Below are 15628 nucleotides of genomic sequence, written 5' to 3' on the forward strand. Positions count from 1 at the left end.
GTGTCTTGTTTCACCGTCGTACTTGCATCAGCACATTACATATGCCAAACTAACGTTGATGTGGTGCTGACATTTTACTGAAGCCTAATATCTCAACCAATTCGGAAGTAAATTGAATTAAATTAAAGTCTCTCAACATGGCTTGCCATTCCATGAGGGATAAGGAGAATGCTGCTCACACAGGCGGTGCGTTCCTTTATGCCTGCTGTGTTAAGTGCTGCGCGCATGCATTGTGTGGGTTTAGACAAATGACAGTGATAAACATATCCAGGTCAAAATTACTAACAGGAAAAGAGGGACAATGACAAAGGGAATGAATTCGTCAGGAAGACAGATTTTATTTGGCAAACTAGAGACTTAGGGTTCATGACAAAAGAATGCTTGGCATTAGATCTGATGGCTACTGATGTGGGGAAAACGTCAGTGGGCAATTCTTTCAGAGAGTCCAACAACAACACAATATCAAAATGCCATGGTGGACGCGACCACCTGCTACCTTTCGGTTCCTAGAAAACAGTGGCCTTAAAAAATAAAAAAAAAAAAAAAAAATCCAGATCCCATTCGACTAGGCTATAGGCCATCTCCACATTGTTCCATAAGTCAGCTTCGCTGATGAGCCTAGCTAATAGCTGTAGTAAGTCCACAAGACACCAAAACAGTGCTCGGTGATCGTTGTCTATTACAAAAATAATAAAATACAATAATTAATAAAACCTTGGATCTTCGGGTAGCCTAGGCCAATGACATTTAAAACTATGTCGGTCGTGCGCGCCGTCAAATGAGAGCCACGAGAAACGCAGTGCGGGCGCAACATCGTCCTGTGTTTCGCAACATCGCCAACGGCAGGGGCAAACGAGTACTTCCAGGGCACATAAGGCTGAGAGATGAAAATGTCAAAATAAAAAATAGCACGTCGGCTTTTTTTCATTGCCGTTGTTTTGAAATGAAGTAAAAAAATAAATTTTGGAAATTCAGATCGAAATTTGTTTTTTCGTTTGTCACTAAAACGAAATAATGATCGTTTTTTTGTTATTTGGTTCTGAAACGAAATACAAAAGAACAACTCTTATTTTGAAATCGCGCCCCAGGTGCTAGGAAGACGTGTGCCATGCTCTGCCCCCTCTGTCTGATTCTCCCTCTTTGGAAGTCACTACAGGCTCCAGCAAGGACAGTAGATATACAGGATGGTTTACTGACGTCATAACAGCGTAGTACAAAATGATGTCGAGGGGAGTACGGACATTTTATTCTTCTTCTTCTACGGTCAGTATTGGAAGCATGCAATGCCACTTCGCGAGGGACGGAGTGTGGAACAGGTCAATGTGAATGTTTGTCAGCTGTCCTTAATTATCCCCAGCAATACTCATGAACGGCGTGACGTTTTCCATGTGCGTTACGCCCATTTGTGGGGGAAAGCAATCCATACAAGTCAATTGGTGATGTTGGGGTTTAATAAACAAAAAATACGGACCTGTAGACTAGCGTTGTTCACGCGCAACATGTCGAAAACGTGTTCTGTTGCCGGCTATTCAAATAATATAGCCAAACAGCCGTGGCTGAAGCATGGAATGTGTTCATTTAGGTTAACCGATGTAGCATGTAAGTCAATGAGACATTCGGTTTGTTTTCACCCATAAAGGGGCTTAGCACAAATTTAAGAGCAAAGTACCCGGATGGCCATTCATGAGTATTACTGCTGACCAACAGCTGCAGTTAATTTGGCTACAAACTGAACACTGACAACTGGATATCCTCTTTTTTCGTTTTCGGATTTTGCGGAGTACGGAAATTGTATCCATCACGGTGTCGCACCCACTGACCATGCGCAAGGGAGTTAATTTTCCATACACTCGTGTCCTCAGGCAATGACGCCGTACTACACCGTGGCCAATGCATTTCCCCCCGAGAGATTGTTATTCTGTGTCGACTTTCTTTGGTAGTAGTGACTACGAGGGTGGCATCAGTAGACTACAAGGGAAGAACGGTATCAGAGCCTGTAAATAAATTATTTATAAAGTTCTCTATGCCTCGTTTTTGAAGGTAATGGCCCACATTTGATTGCAGTCTGTTTGAGAACAGTGTGTTAGGACTTCGAATTGGTTTACCAGTACCTGTAGCTAGCAGCTAGTTGCTAACACAAATGAAGGCAAATTGTGTTTGAGCTCTGCTGGCAGCAAACTAGTGGTAGCCTACTTAAAAACGAATTGCTTGAAACATTTGTCACACTTTTAAACAGTCCCCAAATAGTTCGTTTGGAATTCTAAGCCCCTCTTAAGACCACAAACAAAGTTATGAGCAACTTGATGATTTATTATTGGCTGTTGCATTTAATCAACATTGCATCAAATGTGCCATTTTCTTGTTGACAAAACCTGAGGTGTCCTCTTTGCTGGGTCTATATTATTGCATCTGACTCATCATGCATTTGAGAGCTGCATAAACAAAGTCATAATAAGCAACATTTGTTTAAAAAGAGTTATCTCTAGGCCTATTGGTTTTCTCACTAAGAAATACATCTTTATGAATGTAGTCTGCAAATATAGGCTAACAGATAATCTTATGTCATTTAAAAAAATAAATAAGAACAAGGCAGGCACATCAACCCACAGTGCTCCAGGCAAATAGAGGCTCTGTATGAGAGAATTTTTCTCCCATCCTGTCAATGGAAACTAAATATCTGGGTGGTTGACATGACGCCCTTTTTACGTAACATTAGTTAAAAACCTACAAAATTTATATTTTTCCTCTTGAAAACAAATGTTAATGAAAGAAGATGTGGCACATCATGTTTCATATTAGTCTTAGATGAGAAGAAGCATGTTTGTTCAGATTTATGGAAAGGTTTATACCTGTATGTCAAATGTCCTGTGGTGTGACTGTAACATTAATAAAACCTGGAATATATACAGCTATAAAATAAACCAACAACATTTTGAATGATTTGTAAAACATTTGGCATGATTGCATAAATATTAACCTTATATTAAAAAATATGAATGTGAAAAAAAACTCAATACAGTAATATTAACTACAAGTTCAATTTCGTAACACAAATTGTGTCCTGCGGGGTGACATGTAAGTCAGGTTTGTGGACGGGCAGCTGCAAGGCCAACTACAAGGGTCTTAAAGACTGGCTCCTAACCAGATATACCTCAGTTTTTGGAGAGTGGTGTGGAAGTTTAAGGTGACTATTAACGTCTTAATATGTCTAGATATTGCAATGTTTCTGTCACAGAATGCTTAGGTTCATTTATGGTGGCCCGTGGTGTGACTGCCCTATCAAAAATGAATAGTGAAAACACATACAAGCGGATTTCCAAAAAGTTGGGACACTTGGTATTTTGTGAATAAAATCAAAATGCTGGCATTTTCAAAACCAATATATTAATAAGGCAGAGCATTATGTACAGACAACATATAAGTTGTTAAAGGCAAGCAGAATTATTGTTTTGAGGTAATTATGTGATCATTTAAAATTAGACCCGTGCAACAAACCTCAAAAAAGCTGGGACGGGGCCTAAACATGTTGTAATAGTTGGATAATTCCAAAAAATAACAGAGGCAAGAACATTTTAAAAGGAACTATATTGACTACCAACATGAATGCACAAATAAAATACCATCAAAGGGAGGTTGTGGCACTCGGTAGCGAAGATTTTGAGGGAGTAATTACTTATCTATTGACAGAAAGATTGAATTATCAAAATTGCAGGCATATAAGGCCTATTTCCGTAATAAAGAGTTGTGTGAAATCATTGCATGAGTTGTGAGATCATGACATACTCGTCGTCAATCTAAATCTAAGTTTTTCTCATATCGTGCAGGCCTAATTTACAATGTCACGAGTTAAAACATCATTGATTTTGCTCAGGAAGAGCTTTTGACTAGAACTAATAGGATTCCTACAGGCTAATGTTAGTGTCACTTGCCTCACAACGTTAATTTCGCCGAACAAAGCGCCACAAATTTTGATTCAGGAACAAAAAAATCTGTCCAAAATATCGCCTTTAATGATCATTTCAAGTATGAAATCCTACAGTTAAATCGTCGTTGATTTACCTCAGTAAACGAACTGTGAAATGATATAGCTCTAGGCAAACACAACATGCTGTTGTTTGTGGCACAAACTTCATATTGATAACATGCTAATGTAACAGTGGCACGTAAACGGTTAATTAAATTCAACTCAGCTCTTGCACGACTACGCCACCTAGGGTGGGGGAAGACAACCTAGGAGTGAAATTACCCCCCAAATTAGTAAACCAGGACACAGGTTCGGAGCACTCTTAGGCAGGAGTCAAGTTCAAGTGTTTATTCTCTTTTCACAAATACGACATGTACAGCACAATTCAATATCAGTGTTGGCTGATCAGGCCAAGGTCATGAATGTCTTGTGGATGCAAGCAAGTACACTGAGGTAACATTCGAGACAGGGTTCTCAGTCCATACACCTCGTCAATACAGTAATCATACAGATCAATAAAATACACCTCCAGGTCAGTGGAGTCAGGTGAATTCAAATGTGCAAATCTGCAGTGGTGATGCAAAGGAACAAATACATTACAAAATACAATATGGATGAATTGCATTAAAGACAATATTGTTCTGATCCCTATTAGGCACCCACAGACGGGCCGTTATGTGGAGCAATATGGCCAATGGCCACACACACACACCACGCATACACACGCACAGAAGACACACACACTCACAACACACACAGGTAGTAACCAGACCTGCGCAATGCGCAGCGAGGAGGCTGGTGTCCCAAGAAATGGGCCAGAAAATAACAAACCAACAGAAATTAAAATAATTAAACCAAACGAAAGTCAGGTCACAGGAAAACTAAACAAATAAACAGTGGGCCCAAAGCAGGACGAGCAGGTGGAGCCAGTTCGGAACCGGCGCAGAGTGTGACGGCAACAAAACAGCAACCTCCGAGGAGTGTAGCTAGCAATACCACGGCGTCAGAGAGGCACCGCTAACCCGATCATAGATCCGTGGTTCGGAACAATCGCAATTTGGACCACACACTGAGGAAAGTGAGGGTAGATTTAGTGAATAAGGTCATCGTTACCATCGGAGCAACAACATCAACGTAGCATAGGCCAGCTTACCATCCACTGACTGCAGTCAGGTACACAGGGGCCAACCCCTTTGGCCACTCCAAAGCCGGCGTAAGCACCACTAATCAGGCCTGCCACAGGGCACAGATGGGGCAACACACCAACCAAAGAGGTACACACCGGTGCAGTATAGGTGAACGCCAGTTCACAGCAGAGTGCAGTTCCACGCAAAAGTGGCTAGAAGTGGAATACAGTCACAGAATCAGGTCCGTAATTCAGACAATACGGCGATCGGACACATCATAAAGTATGAATGTAAAATGCCTACCTGAAGGTACCGAATCTACCGGATAATGATCAAGGCTAGCAGCAGCTCACACGCCAGCCAACGTCCTCGCTCTCAAAACAACAGCTGAGCGGAGAGAGACCCACGTCACGTCCCAAAGCTAAATTTATCAACATAAAAGTCCTGTCCGTAATGGGCCAGCCAATCACAGACAAAGGACCAAAATCAGTCAGATTGAGGGGTGAAGCCCAATCTGTCACACAAGCATGGGCCGCACAAAGATCCGGCAACTTTACAAAGTGATCACCTACTGCCGTGGCCGTAATGATGAGTGAACATAGGTAACTAGATTTGATTAGAACCATGTACCAAGATGGCGGCGGTACAGACGCATGCCCAGAGGCTGCTGGGCCATTCTATTGTATTATTTCTGTGGTAGCATACGAGAGGCCTTCGGAGAGTAGACTGATGCATTCGGTGGAAAGTTCGGTTTCAGACAAGCTGATTACTGTTTGTTCATATTTGTCCGGCGTGGAAGGGACGGTGGAGGTTGTAAATCCACAGTCCGCCCTCTACCTCCCCCTTTTGGTTCATTTGCCTCCATGCGAGTCCCAAAAATAGGACTATGGGTCAGAGAGGTTCATCCTCATCCTCATCACTTGTTGAACTCACAGATATCCTGGAAGACTAGATACGTCATAGCGTATTTCAAGCACGTCCGCACAGGTCGGCCAAATTAGCGCAGCCTAAGCTTCGCTGAAATATTGACACGTGTATATGAATAGTAGGGCTCCTTAAAACTTCAGTGTATACTGGGGTAAAACGCCCAGGAGGAGAGTAATATGCTTCCCACTTAGCCTATTTGTCCAAAAATTTAGATTGACCTACAGAAAATACACATACCATTGCAGTGCATTACGTTGACGGCATGGATAATATTCATTGCACCAAATTAAAGACGACAGAGATGACGGACTGGAAGAGAGATTTAGAGCACAACAAGTTAATTCTATCTAGATGGCTTAAGCGTCACGACTCATTTTGAACACAAGGTGGAGCTGTCTAAACAAAAGCAGAATGTAGACTACAACGTCTATTTGTTATTTTACTGAAAATATAAAAGAATACATTGTGCTTTTGTTTATGGGATCCATTGAATTACCTGAATAAGCCTACCAAACTATAATATAATGATAATGTGAATATTCATCACTATGCAGTATCAACATATACGTTTGTTTGGATTTTTTTATACTGTATAACAGACCAACCCTTTCGAAAAACTATGGAAATTATTGAGGGAATTATTGCCATCTGAAGAGGATACAACACCTAAAGCTCACTTCAACTGGGAGAGCCAGCAGGCTGTGCTGACATGGCCGCCATGCGCGGACGTTCGACTTGACTGACAGGAACGCAGATGACGCATCTAGTCTTTGCCATGAGTAAACTTGACCGTCGGAGTAATCCTGCTGGTCCCCTTTTGAATTTACTAATCTTGAGTTTCGTAGAAGTTTGTGGCAGTTTCTTTATTTGCTCACGGGGGTGGTTCTCCAAAGCTGTAGCATCTTCACCGTTAGCTGAAGCACAATTGCTAAAAACACTCACCTTCACTTCACTCCCCCCTGTAGTTTTACTTCTTTGATAAGTAGTAGCATTAAATCAAGGGAGCAATTATTCAGGATTCCTTCCCAATTACTTCTGAAAGGGGTTATCATTGCCAAACGAGGGAAATGTATTGATGTGTAGACCCCTCGGAATCATGGTTTTTTTTTCGGCAATAGTCTGACAATGTGATGGCATGTAGTTCAAGTCTTTTTTCTCTCTCCAGTAATTTTCTTATATCTTCCTGAGAGGAACTGCTAGTGGACTGTTGGTCATTTCTGTCAAAAACAGTCTTTCAGTATGATGTCGTTCCCTTCTTCATTCGTAAAAAACAATGTGTTTAGGGATGTCTGTGACATCTTGAGTAAAGTATCCCCAACTACGTCTTCGGTAAAAGAGACGGAGAAACTCATCGCGGCTGACGCCAGGCTTAAAACGTATAGAGAGAGAGAGAGAGAGAGTTGCGTCTGTGGGTAGGCTAGTAACTCAAGAAACTTCAGATGTTCATCAGTGTCCAGAGGAATACATGTAGAGAGCAGAGTGAGGGTCCGAGGCACTCCGAAGTAAAATCAGTGACTGAGTGAGAGGCTTAAAGAAATACTATGCAACTTATTCGTTGTGATGAAATGGCTTGGAACTCAAGGTTTTGATTGATTGCAAGTCACCATCTGGTGGCTCTAGCCTGAAACAGCACTTGCAGGTTTGCCCACTGACGCCGCGTACAACTCTGGAAACTCAATTTGCGGCCGCTGGGGGCATCTAGATTTCTAGGCTTAACTATATCAGCAGCTCGCTAAGAACTGGCTGTTAGCTGACTGTAAAATATCACACTGGCATAACCAGTGAAAATAACGAATGGGACTGCAAATAATTAAATGATTGGCTAATAGAGATGAAAGAGGGTTTGGACAGGCAAATAAATCGCTTGTGTGAACATTGGAAAAGCCCTTTCAAAATGGAGAGAGCTGAACGCAAAAAGAGCAAAGATGTGGATTTAGCTTTATCAGCCCACAGGCTATGCCTCGTTTAGTTTACAAAGCTATGAATGTATAGGAGTGGAAATCTGATGGCGCCCATTGTGCTTGATGTAAAGGACACATCAATCAGTTAAGCCTAAAGATATATGTTGCCGATCGAGACGTGAACTCATAGGTACAACAGACCGTTAAGCGTAAACTGTCATCTTGCTATTGCTTAGGCCAGTGTTTCTCAACAGGGGTGCCGGGGCACCCTGGGGTGCCGCGGGCCCCCCTCAGGGGTGCCGTGGAAACGTGGCTGATAAATAAATGATATAATATAATACATATTTGTCTAAATTGATAAGTTAATGCTAGTCACTGGAATCTTTCATCTGCCAATTAAATATAGGTCGCCCCAGTCAGCTGCAACTTCGAACGTAGGTTGTGTGACGTCTCCAAATGTGTTACTTTTCTAAACTTGTGTGGTATCGGATGCGATGCCATGTTACATCTTGTTGCTTAGGGGTGCCTTGAATTTTTTCATAAATTGAAAGGGTGCCTCGCCTAAAAAAAGGTTGAGAAACACTGGCTTATGCCGTGTACAGACCAAGAGCGAACGGAGCGAACGAAGCGACGGAAGTCATTATTTCTCTATGGAGGGCACGCGACCTGCGCTACCAAAGCGAATTCGCCAGGAGCGAAGCTTCTTGTGCTACCAGAGCGAATTTTGAAGATTAAACTAAATCTAATCGCAGGCGAATTCGCTCTGACGCTGTTCGGCGGCAACCAATCGGAACGTTCATATCTCCGAATGTCCCAGGCTGTCAAGCCAGAGCCGTTATGTGATTAGCTGCATCGGTAACACTTTATAATAATGTTCCTTAGTAAAGACTCAGTGAATAATTAACTAATGATGAATAAAACATTAACAAATGTTTTTATTATTAACTAAGCTTTATTAATGCTTTATAAAATATCTACAAATGATATATTCAAGATTTTACACACCTTATAACAGAGTATTTTATTCATTTACAAGCAACTTGTAAATGTTTGATAAATATAAAATATTAACATAACATTTCCTAGTCATTTACAAGCATTTGTTTACATTTCCTAGTCATTTACAAACATTTGTTAATGTTTTGTTCATCAATAGTTAATTATTTATTAAGTCTTTATAATGCTTTTTTGCATCCATTATTCTAAAGTGTTACCGCTGAATCAAACATGTCAATGCTGCGTCTGTAGCGAATACAGCGAATTCAAAGCGAAACTTCTTCTACTACCCACGCTACCAGGCAGCGTAGTTCGCTCTTGGTCTGGACACGGCTTTAGGCTTCGGATACATGTCCAATTTCACTTTCAAAACGCGGCTTGTCTCCTCGACTTCAAACTCTTTATTACTGATGCAACAAAATAAGCTGAAGCCTTTTGTCTCCTCGTTCTCATCATGTAATTTATAGTTACTGGAAATGTGTAATAAAAAAGGGAGTATCTACCAGGAACATCCATTGTATAGGGAAGTACAAAACATGATTGCAGCTGTGTAAATAGATGAAGCAGAACTCATGAGCAAGGGGGAGAATCGCACATATGAACATTGAAAAGGCCTCTTAGAAGTGGAGAGAGCTGAATGCAGGGAAGGGCGTGATTACAAAAGAGATTCGCACATTAGGCCTACCTCGAAGTCAATGTCAATATTTTAGTTCGATGCAAAATTTCGGGAGAACCACAAGAGTTTGTGTACACGGCTCTGTTTACATCCGAAAGCTGCATTAGAGAGCTCTAATGTGGACGTCTATACTTAGAAGCTGGTTCTGTGATTTTATCAATTCTTTACTTTACTTTGTGTAGTTCTCTTGTGGCATTTAACTCCAACATTGTCATTTTGTTGTCATTTTATGTCTTTGTGTCACATTTTTTATCAAACCTGTCACGTAATTGGATCACATGACTTTTTAGACTCACTTTAAATACACACCTGTTTGATGCACTGTTTTTAATTAGCCCCGAAGAAGGTTGCAGGCGACCGAAACGCGTCGGCTTGATGTCCCATTTAGAAAAATAAAGGACCGATGAGCACCTGAAGTTTTTTAAAGCCTACCCACAGACGCAACTCTACCTCTCTCTCTCTCTGCATAGTTTTTAATTCTATTTTCAGTGTCAAATGAAATGTATATGGGTGGTTGACGTTTAACCACTTAACCGTCACACACATTTTTGGCTTCTTTTACGGCAGGGGTTGCAGTCATATCCTGTTTGTGCTACATAAACACCTGTGCTCTTGTTTGAAAGCTACAACTCTGGAGTTTGTCACTATATAGTCAAAAAAGCACCCTTATGTCTTGTTACAAATCTATTTGGAATAAAACACAACATTTCTTGAAAACAAGGAGAAAATGAATGTTAACCCTGTGAAACCTGAACCATGAAAGCAATGAGAGAAAATTCTAATTTTTTGGAATTTGCTTCAATATTGGTCCCTTATAAGAAATGTAAAAAAAAAAAATCAAAATTGTGTTAAGGTCACTGAGATATTTAATGCATCATATATGATGCATCAGGCTTTAAAGGAATGAAAATTCCAATTTCATGACCATTGAAAAATGACTTTTAATGCATTTACAACTTTTTTTTATTTAAAAAAGTTGTCAGACAATTTAATTTGAGGATTATCTTTAAATATTTAGTGAGATCCTGCCATTTTTTTAGCCTATCCTATTTTAGCAGGACCATATTTTACATTTTCCCACAGCCTGGTTGGGTATTTTTTTTAAATCTATGTAAAAACATAGCTGATCGAATGCTTAACAACCTATTTATGAGTGTAATATAGATCATTACTCATTTTTGATGTGTAATTTGAATATATGGGTCCATTACTACAATTGGACCATTTCTCCATTCACTTCAATGCATTTTTACGAGATCATAATTTCAACATTTTACATTACATTTTCAAAATTGCAAGTAAAACCTGTTTCTTAAGGCAATATCTTTGTCTTGAAGTAAAAAAACTTGTGTGTTTTGTTAAACGATCGTCGTGCTATGCTTTGTAAGTTTCCCTATGGAGCAAATGCATTGATGGCTGACTTCCTGCCACCGCCGGATGGTGCTTATTTGTTTCATCAGTTTTAGCACGATCTCTCTGCAACACGGTGTAAAAATATAAACTCTTCCTTGATTAATTGCACAAAACAAGTGTTCAAATTAAAGGATGTAGAGTTATATTTCGGAAATTTGTACACAAACCTTTTGCAATTTGACGATATCTCAGCGTCGGTCAGGGAAACCGTTTCTACTCCATTATTGCATTTTTCGCCGAGCTGTGATCAACTTGTTGTTGACCGCTGCTCTCTTGTGGCGGTTTCCGTGTACTGCAGGACGTTTGGAAATGACACGCAGGATGTTTTTGAGATGGATTTTTTTGTGTCAGCGTGGAGAGGGCTTTGAATTTGATGCATCAAATATGATGCGTCCGGCAAGATAGGGTTAATCCAAATAAATGTAACTCTGAAAGCAGTTCTCCCGATGAAACAGGAAAAAAACCCTTGCCTCAAGTCTTATTAAAAGTCCAGGACAAAGGATCAACTGAAAACACGTAAAAACAGCAAAAATGTGGATGTCTTGCATCCTACCGAGACCAGTCACATCACAAGGCCGATCTATAGCACACAATTTCATCATAGCTGGAGCTATTGTGCCTATTGTGCGAGGTGTTGTGACTTTTCAAGCCCAGGCAATGCGCTGGGGCACCCTGTGGACACGTGGGATTTTTTTTGTTTCGATCAGAAATGACTACAGCCCGGAGACTACACCCCCCGCCCCCCTCATGGAGGTCAATGTACTCACCTTATTCCCTGTTTGCCTGGCCTTTTATATGCCAGGACTTGTAGCAGTTCCTCGTGGGTACCATGCAGAGGGCAACATCGCATGTGGTGCATAGACGTGGCGTCTTCTGTGTACAATTCACACACTGTTGCCGTCCTTCTGTGCCATCTTCCCCAAAGTGTGCGGGCATATGCAAGGCATCAGGTGGTGGTTGTGGTGGCGCTCGTAGAGGAGAGGGGACAATTTCACCATGTCCAACGTGCCGTAGCTCCAGAATTAGCTTCTCACGGAAGGCTTTCTGACATAAGGGCTTTCCACCCCTGCTTTCCATCATGTATTTGTGGAGGATGAATGCGTTCACTATGGCAATGTCAATAAAATGGTAAAAAAAATATATATATCTGTACCACCTCCTTGTCTTATGAAGAATTTGGTAATAACTAATCAAACTGTCAGACCAGTCAACGGCATTTTTGTTGTTATTGTAGTCTTGTACTGCAGGAGGTACTGGCAATTGTTCCACATTCCATATGCCATTTGTCTTCTGTGTTTGCGAATGGTACCGCATGCCCATATCTTGTTCTCATCCAGCAGTTGCTGGAACAGCATTGGGCTTGTATAAAAATTGTCCACAAATAGCTTGTAGCCAGTCCCCAAAACTGGGGAGGACACTAACTCCATCACTACGTCAAAGTTGAGCCTTTTCCAGACCCTGCTTTGTTTTTCCCCTCATAAACAATGAAGTCCCAGGTGTACCCAGATTGTGAGTCTGCTTCCACAAACAATTTGTACCCCCATTTCGATGGCTTATCTTTGCAGTATTGCCGGATTCCTATCCTGGCACGGGAGGCGACCATTCGTTCGTCAATGGCAATGTTCTGGCCTGGCTGGAAGTTGGAATATCAGTCGGATATCAGTGTACAGGGGTTTAATCTTCTGAAGGCGGTCAAACTCAGGGGTGCCTCTTCGAGCTGCATTCAGCTCGTCATCATCAGGGTCAGACATATGGATATTGGTGGAGATTCGTCTGACTTTACGGCCAGACATGGTTGACCCAGCCCACGGAAAGCTATGCAATTCTGCCCTTCGCCAGTAGTCTGTAAGAGCTGGGGCGTGAACAAGACTGATGTAAATGATCAGAAATAGATAGCTGAACATGTCTGCCATCGTCAGTTCTTCCCAAAGATGTGCATGCCTCCGTCTCCCAAATTTGTTTGTGTTACTGAGGACCTTTTGTAAAACTGCATCAGAGATGAATAGGCGAAAGAGATCCAATATGGAATAATTTCCCCCAGTAATAACTTGCGGACCAGGAGTACGAGTTGGTCTAAACACTGGTTGTTGTGGAATTATATCTTGTACCTCTGTGTCCTGCCATCCCCGTCCATCCTCAGTTTGCGACAAGTTTCTCCCCCTTCCTCCTGGCGGGCGGCCGACTCCTCGTCCTGTCCCTCTGCCTCCACCTCTGCCTCTACCCTTTCTTCCTTTACTTCTGCCACGTCCAGGGGGCCTACCTAGGCCGGCCTACCCCTCTGCCCCCCATCTTCTTCGCTGGGGGTACGTATTCATCTCTGTCATAGAAAACAATGCACAGAGACTTTCAAAACATGTTACCCTGACCGAACAGCTCTTGGCCCGGTCTGACTAAAAAAAAAAAAAAAAAAAAACTCTCTAATACACAGAAGCGCTGTCCATGGTGCTTACGAAGAGTCTTTGTCTTCGTCCAGGGATGAATTCAAAAGCGTTGTGTCTGTTAGGTCGCTGTTTTCTCTCTCAGGTTCCCATTCATCGTCTGTTTCGTCCCCATCACTGGATACTGTTGGTTCAGCGCTCGCCTCAGCTGTGTTGCACATTCTTTTCCTGGGATTTTGTGACATTATGCAGAAATAAGTCAACTTGTTCCATGGAAAAAGGCCAAAAATATGGCGAATATTGGGCAGCATGTACGCTTTTACATTTCAGCTTCAATAACAAGCTGCACCTGTGCAATACAGAACTGCATGCTGATTAGATGTTGCAACAACCCAGGCGCGGGGCTCATTGATTGTTAATTGGAACCTGTGACTGGTGCTCATCCCGGCCATGGGGCTCATTGATTGTTAATTGGAACCCGTCGACGGGTATCAGCTCAGCCCTGTGCAGTGGTAGTGGGGGCTAGCAGATTGGAGTGTCTAGTGTGCCCTATTTACCCATAGCAAGTGTCTCTCGAGAAGTCATGGTGGTGTGGATATGGTGTGGTGGAGAAAACTCTTTGAAAACATTGATTTGTAACTGCCGTCCAGGCTGTATACCACCCGCGGCTGGTGAACATTAACTGGTTAAGGGCGTAATACAATAAAAAAAAAAGTTTCTCCAATTCCTGAAAAAAAAATTGATGTAAAAAATTGAAAAAGATAGAAACAAATAAAGCACTTGGTCTGTGGAATTTCGTCTAATTTTTGCCATTTTTGGGAAAATGTGTCCTGCTTCAACACATTGCATAGGCATGTCACACCACAGGACATGAAGTCACACCACAGGAAATTCACTGCATTATGGTCATTTTAATCCTTTTGTATACATGACTGACATCTGAACTCATGCTAACTTGATAATGATATTGCGTTTAATCTTAATGTCTTTTCATTTATTAAAAAACTTTTTTTTCCTTCTATAAGAGCAGTCACACCACAGGACACCATAAAATGAACCTAAGCGTTGCGTGACAGAAACATTGCAATATGAATACATATTAAGAGGTTATAGTCACCTTAAACTTCCACAGCACTCCGCAATAACTGAGGTACTGACAGGTTAGGAGCCAGACCCTTGTAGTTGGTCTTGCAGCTGCCCTTTCACAAACACTGATATACATGTCACCCCACAGGACGCAATTTGTGTTACGAAATTGAACTTGTAGTTAATTACTGTCTTGAGTTTTTTTCACATTCACATATCTTAATATTTGTTTATATTCATGCAATTATGCCAAATGCTTCATACATTATTCAAAATGTTGTTGGTTAATTTATATTTACTAGGGGTGGGCAAACATGAAAATATTTAATCGCATTAACTCAATGACTTTCTGTGATTAATCGCGATTAATCGCATAGCGTGCGAAACAAAACAAAAAAATTAAAAGCCACTTCAAAAGCACCATTTTATTTGAAAATTACAGATTACCAAATCACTGATTATGCCTTCACTGTAGATTGTAGCCCCTTTATTAACAGACTATCTACATTGACATTTCTCAAGATGAAGCAGACCAATCATAATCACAGGCTATTTTGTATGTAATATTAGTCCTATATCTTTCAAAATGGAAATGTAGCCTATTTGCCAATATACAGACTACCAGACTAAATTACAAAGTAGCCATAGGCCTATGCCTATCCAATATAGGCCTAATGAAACAAATTATTGCATACAATTATTAAACCAGGCTATTTAAGATTGAACTGCACTGAAATATTAGAAACTCAAATTAGGATACTCTACATGGGCCTACAGGAAACTTAACACTTCTCACTTGAAATGAACAGGCAGGCAGACGTGTGTCTGTGGGAATGCCCCTCCTTCTCTCTGTCAAAGAGAGTTGAGTTACCGTAGCCTACACTCTCCCTCCTTCTCTCTCTGCATCTATTGCTACCGTTATTTAAGGTGTTTCAGCGACTAGAACTAATTGACTGGCTGTTGGCAGCAATTAAGCTACAACTTTCAAAACAATAACGCTGACATTACAAACAATAGCTTAAAGGCTGATGACGTGAGGTCGCCGATGTCGGGTAAACTTTTTGGGCTCTGTGAAATCTGTTGATGCAGATATGAATGGTGAATATGCGCAGATAGAAGCAAGGAAGCGTTGGCGATAATTGAATTCTTTTACCGCTGAT

Source organism: Engraulis encrasicolus, chromosome 1, assembly GCF_034702125.1.
Source record: "Engraulis encrasicolus isolate BLACKSEA-1 chromosome 1, IST_EnEncr_1.0, whole genome shotgun sequence".
NCBI classification, from domain to species: Eukaryota; Metazoa; Chordata; class Actinopteri; order Clupeiformes; family Engraulidae; genus Engraulis; species Engraulis encrasicolus.